The 13,138-nt window shown below is 50.0% G+C and overlaps 1 protein-coding gene across 12 annotated transcripts in view; it reads left to right on the forward strand.

Annotated features, from left to right (window-relative positions):
* The window catches only part of MINK1 (misshapen like kinase 1), a 46,535-nt gene that overhangs the window by 16,611 nt on the left and 16,786 nt on the right, over positions 1 to 13,138 (forward strand). The gene's annotated exons all lie outside the window — the stretch shown is intronic.

A 13,138-nucleotide genomic window follows, 5' to 3' on the forward strand; every position in this document is an offset into this window, starting at 1 on the left:
AGACCCAGAGGTGGAAAGGGGTGTGGTGTATTAGAAGAACCAAGAACCCTTGCCTTGTCCTTCTCCCCGCTAACCCCCCTCTGCCACAGGATGGGAATGGGTGGGGCTCCAGATAAACCATCCTTTGGATCATCAGCTGAAAGGCAGTCAGATCTGAGCCTAAGGAAGAGTCTCTCTGGCCCACAGAAGGCCAGTGGAATCCAGGGGACAGAGCTCTGGGGCACGTGTGCCATGGGAGGCCTCCTTGGATTGGCCATCAGAAGACGAACCAGGCTCCACTTTGAAAACACAACGTCTTGAAACCTTGGTTTTCTCATCTGTGAGGTGGGGTAATAATTCCTGCCTGGCTTCCCTCCAGGTCAGAGGCACAAATGAGATCATGACTGTGGAAACACCTTGTAAATTTTGAAGAGCTGGGTGGTTGGATGACGGCAGCAGAGACAGCAGCTGGGAGGTGATGAAGTTGATGCTGTTGGCCACAGACAGAGACAGTCTCTGTGCTCATTATGGCAGAGCCAGGATCAAACTCTGACAGTTTGTAATGTTTTATTCACAAAGGCTTTAAAAACTTGAGGCTTGGGAAGTGAATATTAGAGAAATAAAGGGAAGACACCACCCTCAGGTGCCTGGAAGACTTTGCAAGACCTTCCAGCTCTGAGCAGGGGGATGGCTAGAATGACCTCCCTTCTGAGACTGGGAGTTGTCACCCCAGGCCTGTGGTTCTCTGTTTTCCCTTAGCTGCTGGAGCCAGGCGGACTCTCAGAAGCAAGCTGTTTATCTTGTAGGTTTTTTGGTTTATTTTTAAATTTCTGACTGTGACGGTATTTATTTTTTCCTTTTCCCTTTCCCCACTTCTCCAGCTCAGCATCAGAAAGAGACCATCTGTCCCCGGCCTCGCCTGCGGCCATTTTAGAACCAGCACCAGACTCCTGCTCGAATTCTGGTCCCCTCTCCTCCCCCCCTCCCTCCCGCACTGCCTGTCTCCCCTCTGGCCACCGCACGGGTCAGCTGCCTGCCTCCTGTGGGGCCCTCCATCCAGGAAAACCCTCTGGTCTGGATAAAGCCCCCAGCCCAAGGCGTCCGGGCAGCCAGGTCTGTGGAGAACCTGGGCGCTGAGGCATGGAGGGCACGGCTCCCAGCCTGGCACGGGCAGGGCCCCTGTCCGCTCTGACTGGTTTCTGATCAGGATGGTATTTGTGTTGATGTGTGTGTCGGGTCTGGACTTGCTTCTGCCTCTTCATGTATCTGTGTGTGTGTGTGTGTTCATAGTCGTGTGTGTCCTCCTGGCGTAGAGACCCAGAAAGAGTGACTTAAAAACTACCCTCTGCCAGCACATAAACCTCCTTCCTGGTTTCTCTCCTGCCCATCCACTCCAGGGCACACTCGGTTCCCTCCCGTCCTGTACTCCTTTTCCGTAAAAATACTTCAAAGCTGCCGATAAGCAGAGGGTGAGTACTTCACGGTGTGGAACCAGAATAAAAGGATGCACTTCAGTTCCGCAGTGTAGGCTTATCCACGGCAGAGTGGAGCGTCAGCTTCAGAGAGGGATGAAGACTAGGATGGGAGTTTTCTGAAGGCCGTCTGGTTTATTACTGGACGTTGTGGGCGACGGGGAGTTGAGGAGGGTTTTAACCTTCCTTTCGAGCTCTCTTCTCTCGTTTGTTGGCTCTGCGAGGAGGTGCCTTGATGGTACCCCCCGCCGACTCCGGCCGACTTCCTTTCTCCCACGGGAGTGTCTGTCTGTCTCATGCTTTGGCCTTGGGCCCACTTTCCACACTGAGCCCTTGGTGTAGGAATGGGGGTAACACAACATACTCCCTGGGTTATTGGCGGGTGGGGGGCGGGATGAGACTGACTCAGGCCTCGGAGGGCTCCTCCTGTTGACACAGGCAGGCGTCTGGACCTGCTGGGTCCTTGGGGCTGTCTGCTTTCTGTGCTTGGGGACGAAGGAAGAGGGAACCTGAGGAAACTTCCTGCCACTTCCCCACCCCCACCGCAGCCCACACATCCACTCCCATTTGCCTCCTCTTACACCCATCCTTTCCCCAAACACACACCCTCCTGTATCTCTTCTCATAGGGGAACACACACACACATCCTTTAGTTGCTTACAGCTAACTGAAGGACATCTCAGTGTCCACTCTCCCCCAGGACAGCCCCCAAGCCCCTGCCAGCACCGATTGTGCCTGCATCCCAGTGGGCCTCGAGCTGCGGGGGAAACCTGTCTGACCCCCGCCCCCGCTCCTGGCCCCTTCCCAGTGGTGGCTCCAATAGCAGGGGCTTAGGGTTAGTGATCTGGTTGGTCGTGGGATGAGGGACAGGGTTTGAAGCTGCATTTGCACGGCAGTCAGTGGTCTGGGGCTTGGATGGTTGGCATGTAGGGGTGGCTTCAAGGCCTTAGTGAGCTGCTAGGAGACTGAAGGCCCCCTCCTCCAGGCTGTGCCTCGGTGCCAGCCCTGCCCGTGCCCCCCTCTTCCTTTTCCTGAGGCCCTGCTGGGTCACAGGAAGAGCTCAGGAAAACAGGCCTATTGTGTTCTTCGGGGAGGGAGGGTGGGAGGCCCTCTCAGCACCACATAAACAGAGGCTCCACAGGCCCTGGCAGCCCTGCTCTTCCAGGCGAGAGGGTGGTTTGGCTGCAGCCTCCATCATGCCAGCTCTCGTCGGTCCCCTCTGTGGACCGCAAGTTCCCATTCTCCTTCCTGAGTGGCCCTGCGGTTCCTTTCCCCAGCCTTCATCCCCATCACGGGTTCTCTGGGCCTCTGTGGAGTCCTGGTATGCTTGGCGACAGGGGGAGGTGGGGCCGAGGCCCACACTTGTCCTCCTGTCCCCCAGCCCGGGGGCAACCCCGCCTCCTGGCACTGCTCCCCCATGGAGGGGTGGCTGGGATGGCACCTCGCCTAGGTTAGGGAGGCACAGCAGTTGCAGCAGGAGGACCTGCCAAGGCATATCCCAGTGAATAATCACAGCAGGGCCTGAAGTGCAGGAGAGACCGGACCTTCCCTGGTGTCCTTCCCAAGGATTCTCAGCCCTCCCCAAACTTCAGAGTTCTGGTTCTTTCTACCATTCCAGCAACTTCCTAGAATCTCCCGGAATTCTCCTAGAATCTCCTGGAAGGGACAGACCCTTCCAGCTCTGAAAATTCTATCTGATTTGTGGGTCAGCAAAAAAGTGGGGGTCAGACTTGCCATTCCTACCTGCTTCTCTGGCAGTTGCCTCACAAGCAGCCTTACCTCTGAGATTTCAGCATGTGTAACTCTTCTCAGCGTGTTAATTCTCCGTGCTGGCGTCTTGATTTATAAGCTCCCTGAAGGTACAGCCAAGGTTTAAGAAGGCACTCTTTGGCAGGCAATTTAAAAAGATGCTGCAAATATTGATGCTAACAGTTTGCGTTTATTAAAGTACTTCAGAAACCTCTGTCCCCCTCGGGGGATTTCATCTCCATGCAGAGCAGACACCACACACATGACTCCCCGCTTGGAGGTGGGTGATCTTGAAGCAACAGCACAGGGAGGCATGTGGTCAGAGCAGCACCCAGGCCAGGGTTCAACCTGCCAGCTCTGGACCACTTCAGGAAATGTTGACCCCAAACCTGAGGGGCTGGCCTCCTTTTACCTTTCTGTCACCCGCCCTTCATCCTGGATTCCCCTGTGACTCCAGACCTCTCCCGTGGATTTCTGGGCACCTGCACGCCAACTGTGAGGGAGCAGTTGGGGTGCTCCTTCTCTCCTCCTGTGTCTTGTAGCTGAGCTTCGCGGCTCCTTCATCCTTGAGCTTCAGTTCTTGCTGCCTGCCACCCCATCCCAGCCAGGCCGCAAACATGGATGCATAAACTCTTCTGCATTTTCTCTTGGGAAATAGTCACCGTTTTTCAGCAAACGATTCCTTGGTTTTCAGAGAAGAGGAGAATGCCAGTCAGTGCTGGTCCCCAGGCCTCAGAATAACTGCCTTGCTATTTGTGAAGAGCTCTGTCACCATCTTCCCCTTGTCCTTTCTCCAGATATGAGCTGGGGCCGAGAGTGAGGTCGGTCCAGGGAGCCCCTTGAGGATCAGCAGAGCAAGGGAGAAAGCTCCCAAGACAGTTTGTGCCCAGTTCTCTCCTGACCAGTCCCAGCAGTGAGCAGAGCCCCCAATGAAGGTACAGGTAGGCACCTTGGGAAGGATCAGGGTCCTGTTCCCAGTCCTCATTTAGCTAACTTTTATCGAGCACACAGCCTGTGCCAAGTGCTGGGGAGATTCTGAAGCAGAAGGCAGTGCCTTCAGGAAGTCTTGGGCTACAGCTGGGCAGACGGACACACTGAAAATCATGAGAGGGGAACTGAAGACAGAGGAGTCGAAGGGAGGGCCCACTCCTGCTGCCCCCTTGCCTACCCCAGGGGTCTCCTCTCTATCCATCCAGCTTGGTGCCTCTTCCCTCCCCCCAGCCCCTCCAGCTCTTTATCTTCCACTTCTTCCAGAAAACTCTCCTCAACCAAACCCACCTCCTCCTTGCTCTGCTGGCATTTAGAAGTTAAATCAACAAGCATCTGAGCACCTCACGGGTACTTAGAAACACACCTGGTGCTGTGATAAAAACAGGAATCGGCGCCAGCTGATTCGTGCGAGGGCAGTGTCCTGCGTGAGCGGCATGTCGCTGCGTGAGTGCACGTGTGGGTCGGGATGAAAGGTGCGTGTGGAGCGCCATCCCTTGACTCGCACCTGGAGGCACATCTCCCTGGAGAGTCACCGCAGATAACATCACTGCTGTCTCTTCGTACCCGAACGCATACTGTAAATCACAGATGACATCATAACGGCGTGAAGCCCAGTGCCGCGTAATGTCTCCCTGGCAGTTTTTGAGCTGGATGAGGGAGTCTGTCACGTGTCTTACAGCCCCACTCTTCAGTAAGTGATCCGAACACTTTTGCTGCCTTCCACAACCTCTCCACCCACTGAACACCTGGTGGCTCAAACAGTAAAGAGTTTTCCTGCAATGCAGGAGACCCAGGTTCAGTCCCTGGATCAGGAAGATCCCCTGGAGAAGGGAATGGCAACCCCCTCAAGTGTTCTTGTCTGGAGAATTCCATGGATAGAGGAATCTAGCGGGCTACAGTCTGTGGGGTCACAAAGAGTTGAACTCGACTGAGAAACTGACTTGCACTTTCACTTTCAGGAAATGCTTAGTAGCATAAACCCTTGTGAGTGAAAGTAGCCACAGACTATTATTCCACATGCTCACGATTCAACAAAAGTGATTTTGCATATGACACAGACAGCTACCCAGGTAATATAATAAAACATTTGGGCACCCATATCTGTGCAAGTCTGTAGAGCTCTCATACCATGTGGCAACCGGGTACCACCTGAGGATGGTTCCTACCCTGAAAGAGCATCTCTTCTACTTTAGGAGATGAGACATAATCATGCGAAAAGTTAAATAATGAGGTTGTGGTCCAGCTTGTTTAGTTGCAAGGAAGCTCTCAAGTGAGGCTGAATACAAGAAGTTGCAGCAGCGACTCTGGAGCCAGGCTATGTGCATTCACGTGCTGGTGCTGCCACTTCGTTAGCCATTTGACTTTGGGCAAGTTATTTACCTTCACCAAGCCTCTATTTTCTCATGTGTAAAGTGAGAATCACAACAGAACAGTATCAGTGTCGTGGAGTTTTGTGGGATTAAATTAATTGGTAGTACTGCTGTCATGTGGATTTTGATTTACTTGAAGGTTCCGAATCTCACTGCAGTCTGAGCACATGAACAGCGTGCGGCACAGCCAGTTCCTTGGAGCTGGAACTGCAGGGTGATTCTGAGTCGTGGTAAAACCAGGCACAGTGAGCACCAGTCTGTCCCCTGTCCCCCGACTTCCCTCTGCCTCCACTCTGTTCTGTTCTCAGCCGGCCTCTCTGCTCACAACCTCTGCCACCCTGACTCTCCAGGTACCTTCCTGGTGTCTTCTCTCTGGGTTTTAGTTGGAATGGCCAAGAGGGAAATTTGCCCTCATTCATCTTTTCTCTTGGTTTCAGACTGGCTACCCTTGGATCAGGAGCCCATCTTTTGGACTCATGAGCTATGATTGGGGTAACAAAGGAACCACATGGTTGAAAACAGGGTCCCTTAGGCAACAGGAACATTGATCAAGGCAAAGCAGGCCTGGAAGTCGAATTTTGAGGGCAGACCTGGGCTCCGCTGCTGCCTGGCTGTGTGTAAGCCTGGACATGTTATTAAATTGCTCTAGTATTCCTTCCCTGTAAAATAAATATGCCAGTAACACCTACCTTACAGTTTGCTTTGAGATTATACTTCTCAAGCACTCAGCAGTACCAGAACTGAAGAAAATGCTCAGAACCTGCTAGCTGTTTAATTATTACAGGGATGTGGGGAGGATAGGCAATGAAAGAGAACTCTGAGACAGAAAATGTGGGAGATGTCTCATGAGGTAGTCAAGGTGAGAGGTACAGGGATGGGACAGATAAGAATGTCCTTGCTCAGAGAGTCCTGGGAAGGCTGTTAGACCCCAGCCATCGTCCTTATTGTCGCCCTTGCCTGATTGCCCAAGTCTGGAGGATCACAAGAGAGCAACCACAGAACTGTAGAGTTGTTTAGTGTCTGTCTTCCCCATCAGAACACTGTTACAGCAGGGACTGCCCCATTTTACTTAACTATCTTCCAGAGCCTAACACAACTCCTGGCACACAGTAAGGAAGTAATACATAGTCATCAGGTTGGCAGCTTTGTGGAATGTGGACTTTAGCTTTTAAAATCATATGGTTATGGGGACTTCCCTGTCAGTTCAGCCATTAAGACTGCATGCTTCCAGTGCAGGGCATGCAGGTTCAATCTCTGGTCTGGGAACTAAGATCCTACATGCTGCGTGGCACGCCAAAAAAAAAAAAAAAAAAATCATAGAGACAGAACCAGAAAGTTTTTTCATTGAAAGGGGACCCAGAGAGGTTAAGTGACTTGCCCACAAACATACAGCCTGTTAGCAGCAGAGCCAAGAAAAGAAACCAGATTGCCTAATTCTAAATTTTATATGTAGTTATATTTTATCATTGTCTATGTTTGTCTTAGGACTTTTTCACATGTGTTATTAGCACTTTGAGGGGTCCCTTCCATGTGAGTAGGTTAACTTTCTTAGGGTGACAATTGTCACTGTCAGCAATAATTTATGGAGTAGTAAGAGAGGGGCTTTAGGGTTATTATTTTTAACAACAGTTCTATTGATGTGTAATTCACATAGCACAAAATTCACCCTTTCACAGAATTTTAAAGTGGTTTTTGGTGTATTTACAGACTTGCTATCACCACTGTCTAATTTCAGAACATTTTCTTCAGCCCCAAATAAAACCCAGTACCCATTAGCAGTCACTGCAATTCCTTCCTCCCAGCCCCTGGAGGAGGACTAATCGATCTGCTTTTTGTCTCTAAGGATTTGCCTATTACAGATGTTGCATATAAATGGAGCTGTAAATACGTGAAGTTTTTTTTTTTTTTTTTTTACTGCCTTTTTTCATTTAGTGTAATGTTTTCAAGGTTCATACGTTGCTGTACCTTGTATCGTTATTACTTCATACATTTTTGTTGCCAAAGACTATTCCATTATTGAAATATCCATAAATGGATACATCACATTCATTCATCAGTTGATGGACATTGGGCTGTTTCTACTTTTGGGCTGTTATGACTAAAGCTGCTGTGAACATCTTATGTACAGATTTTTGTGTGTTTGTATGTTTTCAGTTGCATTGGGTATCTACCTAGGAGTCAAATTGCTGGGTCACGTGGTAACTATTTTACATAGAGTTACCTGAGAAACTGCTAAACTGTTTTCCAAAGTGACAGCCCCATTTTACCTTCCCACCAGCAGCGTATGAGGGCTCCAAAGTTCTCCAGATCCTCTTCAGTGCTTGTTATTGTCCGTCATTTTGAGTAAAGCAGTCTTCGTGGGTGTGAAGTGGCGTCTTGTGGTTTTGATTCTTACTTCCCTAGTGACTCATAGAACATCTTTTCACGTGCTTATTGGCCACTGTATATCTCTTTTGGAGAAATGTCTATTCAGATCCTTTGCCCATTTTAAAATTATTTGTCTTTTTATTGTGGAGTTATTTTATTCTCAAGTTTTTTTAGTATTCTGTATACAAGTCCTTTATCAGGTATAAATACATGTCCCTTTATCTACATTTCCCTTATCTCTTACATATAATTTGCAGATGTTTTTTATAATCCTGTGGGTTGTCTTTTCACCTTCTTGATACTGTTCTGTGAAAAACACAGTTTTAGGTGTTGATGAAGTCCAATTTACCTTTTTTTTGGTCTTTTGTTATTTGTACTTTCAGTACCATATGTAAGAAACCATTCCCTGATCCAAGATCATGAAGACTTACGCCTGTGTTGTCTTTTGATTTTTTATTGTTTTAGCTCTTACCTTTTTAGAGCCATGATCCATTTTGGGTTAATTTTTTGTGTATGGTATGACATAAGGGTCCAAATTCATTCTTTTAAACATGAATATCCAGTTTGTTGAAAAAACCGTTGAATGATCTTGGTACCCTTGTTGAAAATCAATTGACCACAAATTGAAGAGTTTATTTTTGGATTTCAACTCCAGTCTATTGATCCATGTCTGCCATGTGCCAGTATCACGTGGTCCTGATTGCTGTAGCTTTGTAAGTTTTCAACTTGAGAAGTGCAAGTCCTCTAACTTCATTCTTCCTTTTAAAGACATCTTGTCTCTTGGATTCTTTGCATTTTCATATGACTTTTAGGCTAAACTTATCAATTTCTGCCCAAAAAAGCCACCTGGGTTTTTTATAAAAGTACATTGAATGTGTGGATCTTAATAGTACTAAATCTTCTGATCCATAAATGCAGGATGTTCTTCCATTTACTTAGGTCTTTCATTTCTTTGAACAGTGTTTCACAGTTTTCAGTGTACATGTCTCACACTTCTTTGGTTTGATTTATTCTTTCTGATACTCTTGTAAGTGGAATTGTTTTTCTGAATTTCCTTTCTGGATCATTAATTGTAGTATACAGAAATAAGAGTTGGTTTGCATATGTTGATCTTGTATCCTGCAACCTTGTTGAACTTGTCAATGAGTTTAATAGATGAGATCAATGTGTGACGTTGAGGTTGAAATTCATGGGTTGGATAACTTGTGGTGTGTTAGAATGGCTAGTGATTTACTGGAAAAACAAAAACAAAAAACACCACCAACACTTGGGATTTGACTTGGCTGACAGGAGAAGTCATCTTTTGGCGGGGTTGGCCCCTGACATAGATAAAAGGGGCATGAGTTGAGTCAGTGCAGAGGAAGGTGCCGTGGCGCCCTTGTAGGAGAGCAGTAGCTCTCCCCCACTGTGCCTCCTTTCAGATCCCTGATGCTTCCTTTCGCCTGTTAGTAACTCCCCAAAGCAGCACATCCTCTCCCAAGGGGGCCACTGACCTCCACATAGGAATCACCCAGGGGATCTGTTAAACATACAGAGTCCCCTCCTCACCCCAGACCTGCAGTGCTAAATCAGAATCTCTGGAGCAAGATCTGGGATTCTCACATATCCTAAAGCACCCTGTCTAGCATCTGTTCCCAAGATCTTCCAGCCTTATTCAGGCCCCAGACTCCTGCTTAGCAAATGATCTTCCCATCGACATAATCACCTAAGGCAGAGTCACTGGTTATTCATGGAGCTCTCCCCCATCTTCCTTTGTCTTTAATCTCGATAGAGCCGCGACTCTTCACGTCTCATCTCTTCCTTCCTCTCGCCCTCCTTCATTAGTTACCTGTACCCTTGACCCCATCTCTTTTCACCTGCCAGCAGCTGGCTGGACAAGAACCAGGATGCTGAGAACAGAGTCTGAGCACCAAGGCAAAGAGCTGGAGGAGGCTCCAGAGCTGTGCCCTTGTGCAGGCGGGCAGGCCAGGACCGCCTGGTGGCTTCCCAGGAGCAGAGCATTTCCCTTTGGGGTTGCCCCTTCTAGATCGCCACTGAAGAGGGTGGCCACACATGCAGACAGGCAGATATGTGAAGGGCCTACAGCTGAAGTCAGATCAATGCATTAGATCATATTTGAGCTGTGGTATTGTGTATTTCTGGGCATTCTGAATCCTTGAGTATGGCACTGTTGTATTTGATCAGTGCTGTATGTAATCCACTGATGCAGTTTACATACAAATAGATAAATATGCACCCATGTATATCATTACACAGCAAATTGTCGGGCATCAGCAGTTGCTTTTTAGTCTTCTTCCCTTAAGTATTTGAGGTCTTCCCTATTTTGAAAACCCACTTGTCTGACCTTGCTCCCTCCTCGAGCCATCATCTGCTTTTCCCCTTCCTCTCCAAGTCGGACTTCTCCAGCGAGGGTGCTGCCCCCAGAGCCGTCACTTCCTCATCACCCCACCTCCCCCCAGCCCCTGCCGTCTGCTCTCACCACTGCAGTCTGCATGGGATACCCGGTGGGGCCCTCGGTGCTGAGGCCAGTGACGCTTTTCTCGGTCCCCGCCGACCACCTCCGCTCTGGTGTCTGTTCTCTGCCCGCCCGTGTGCAGCACGTGGCCCTTCCTCAGGGGCTGGCCTTGGCCTTTCTGATCCTCATTCCCTGTGCACCCACCCTGGACCACGTATCCCACACTCACAAACTGTCTTTAAATCTTTCTCCTCAGACCCTTGTTTCTAGCTGCCTGGTAAACGTTGCATCCCCAAACATCTCAGATTTAACATCCAAACCCAGGCTGCTGTCCCTCAGCAGGGCCTGGCCTTCCCTGCTCTGTAGTTCTTGTCACCACTCAGACACCACCTCTTCCAAGGGAGCCTGCCTGAGATTCCCACCCTGAGTCAGATTTTGTCCCCCGAAACTGCCGAGCTGGCTTATTACCCAGTCCAGCTTCCTCTTAGCTGTGTGAGGAAGATGAGGCCGAGGACAGTTAAATACTTGCTCAGGGACACATAGCTATGTCCCCCTAGAAATCACTCTCCAGCGCTCTTTCCTCTATTCCAGACTGGAGTGCCTTCCATTGCTCTCATGGCGCGTAACCACCGAGTGTCCACGTGTCCACGCTGGGGTGCTTGGCCTGTCTGTAAAATCACATGGCCCTGGAGGGGCTGTCTGTGGTTCTCATACAGCACGGTTGAGATCCCCATTGTGCCTCACTGAGAACTTGTCACATAGTCAGATAAATATTTAATGGATAAATGGAAGAAGACAGTCACCTGGCAGATCTCCCCAGATTAGGGCCCAGGACAGGGTCAATGTAGACACTCACTCGGGCAGTATTTAGCAGTTGTCTGATGATGGGGCAACTTTAAGTATCTGGCTGAGGTGTTTGGACTCCCTTCTGGGCAGAGGAGCAAACTCAGGAAGGCAGGGTGAAGCAGAAGGCAGCAGCAGAAGGCAGGGTGGCGAGGCAGGCACTCCAGGAGGGGAGGGGGTGGAGGGATGGGCCTGGAGTAGCAGCTTCGGGGATGGAGAGGAGGAGACACACGGGCGTCTTGAAAGGAGAAGGAACTGGGGAGAGGATGCTGCCAAGGTGGGGCTTGGGTGAGGGTGGTGCTGCCGTCGAGAAGCGGAGTAGGGCCAGGCCTCCGTGGAGCATGTTCCCTGGAGGATGTTTCGGACCAGGACTCCTGTGTCACACGCACAGTCTCAACTTAATGCCCAGAATAACCATTTCAAGTAAGTGTGGTCAGCCTGGCTGGGGGTTGAGACCATTAAATCCATGTTTGAGCATGAGTGTCTGACCTCACAGGCTGCCTTTTATCCCTCGGTGCCTCCCAAACAGAGGCTAAGGAGAGAGACTGGGAGCTCAGGTTACAACCTCTGTTTGTGTGGATCTGAGGTGGTGATGCTGTGTCATTGTGACCCTGCCAGGCCACTCATATCCCCCTCTTAGATTAGGAACATCAGAAAATCAAGTCCATGTGTCCTTTCTCCTGTCTCCATCCATCTCAGAAAGAATTAAGATGAAAGAAAGGACTTCCCAATGGTTAAGAGTTTAGAAGCCCCAGGATGGATGAGGCCATTCTCTGGAAGAGATTTTTTAGGGAAGTGAGTTCCCTTCAAGCCTCTGAGTCTATCTAGACTTGCAGGTGGACAAGATAGCTTCTTCTGGGTCCCTTGCAGCTCTCAGGTTCAAGCAGACCTCTTGTCAGCTCTCCCTTTCCTGTGGGGCCAGCTGATTTTTACACCTATTCAAGGGTTTGGTTTTGTTTTGTTTAGTGACTTAAGTTGGAGCTAAGTAATTGAACATAGAACCAGGAAATTCTTCCTCTGGCCAGCCCAGGCCCCTTCAGAGCAGGTGGAAGGAGTCCCTCTGCAGCTTCTGTCAAGGCTCCCACACACCCAGCCAGTTCTGGAATGTTCTTTCAGGCTGCTGCTTGCAAAGCCCTGGGCTAGGTGCTGGACAGGCAAGTAAGCAGGGAGGATTCAGTCCCTTCCTTCCAGGATTTACAGACAAGTCAGTGCACAGTTATGGCATGTGGAGGCACGGGCTCTGATGAGGATGTCCGGGAACCAGGGCCACATTTCCGGTCCTCCCCCTGAGGCGGGAGTCTCCCTGATCTCCGGCCCGCCCAGGTTACCTTCCATGTCCCCTTGCTGCAGTGGGCAAAGGAGGAGGCTTTCTTTAGGTTTGTTTGGTTTTGGGAGTTTCTTTGGTTGTTTTTACAGAAATCCTATCTTGGTTTTCAAAATCAGAGAGAAGGGAGCTTTATATGATATACTTTGAGGTTTGTCGGCAAGGAGGCATGGGTGTTGGCTGGGGAGTTTGTTTCCTGAGTGACATGTGCCTCCCCTTCATCCTGCAGGTGGGGGAGAGCCTGCCTGTGACTCCAGGCGCCCCAGGCTGGCCTCGGCCTACAACCCCACCTCCTAATCCCTCTCTCTCAGAAAGGAGCCCTGCCAGAGGGTGCAGGTGGCCTCCCTGCAGCTGCTGCTCAGCCCAGCAGGCCATGAGCCTCTTCGGAGGCGTTTGTCTGAGCCCTGCGGGCCCTCACCCCTCCTCTCCTGGTACCACTTGACTCCAAACAAGGGGAACTGAAAGTTCTCCCTTCGCACCGCCTCTCCCTGCTCTCCATCCCCCTCCCCCTCTCCAGATCCCTCTACCCCACCAAATGCTGGGAGCCCTGGGCTCAGAACTGGGAAAGGGAAGAAGGGTGGCTCTCGTG

Source organism: Muntiacus reevesi, chromosome 18 (genome assembly GCF_963930625.1).
Source record: "Muntiacus reevesi chromosome 18, mMunRee1.1, whole genome shotgun sequence".
NCBI classification, from domain to species: Eukaryota; Metazoa; Chordata; class Mammalia; order Artiodactyla; family Cervidae; genus Muntiacus; species Muntiacus reevesi.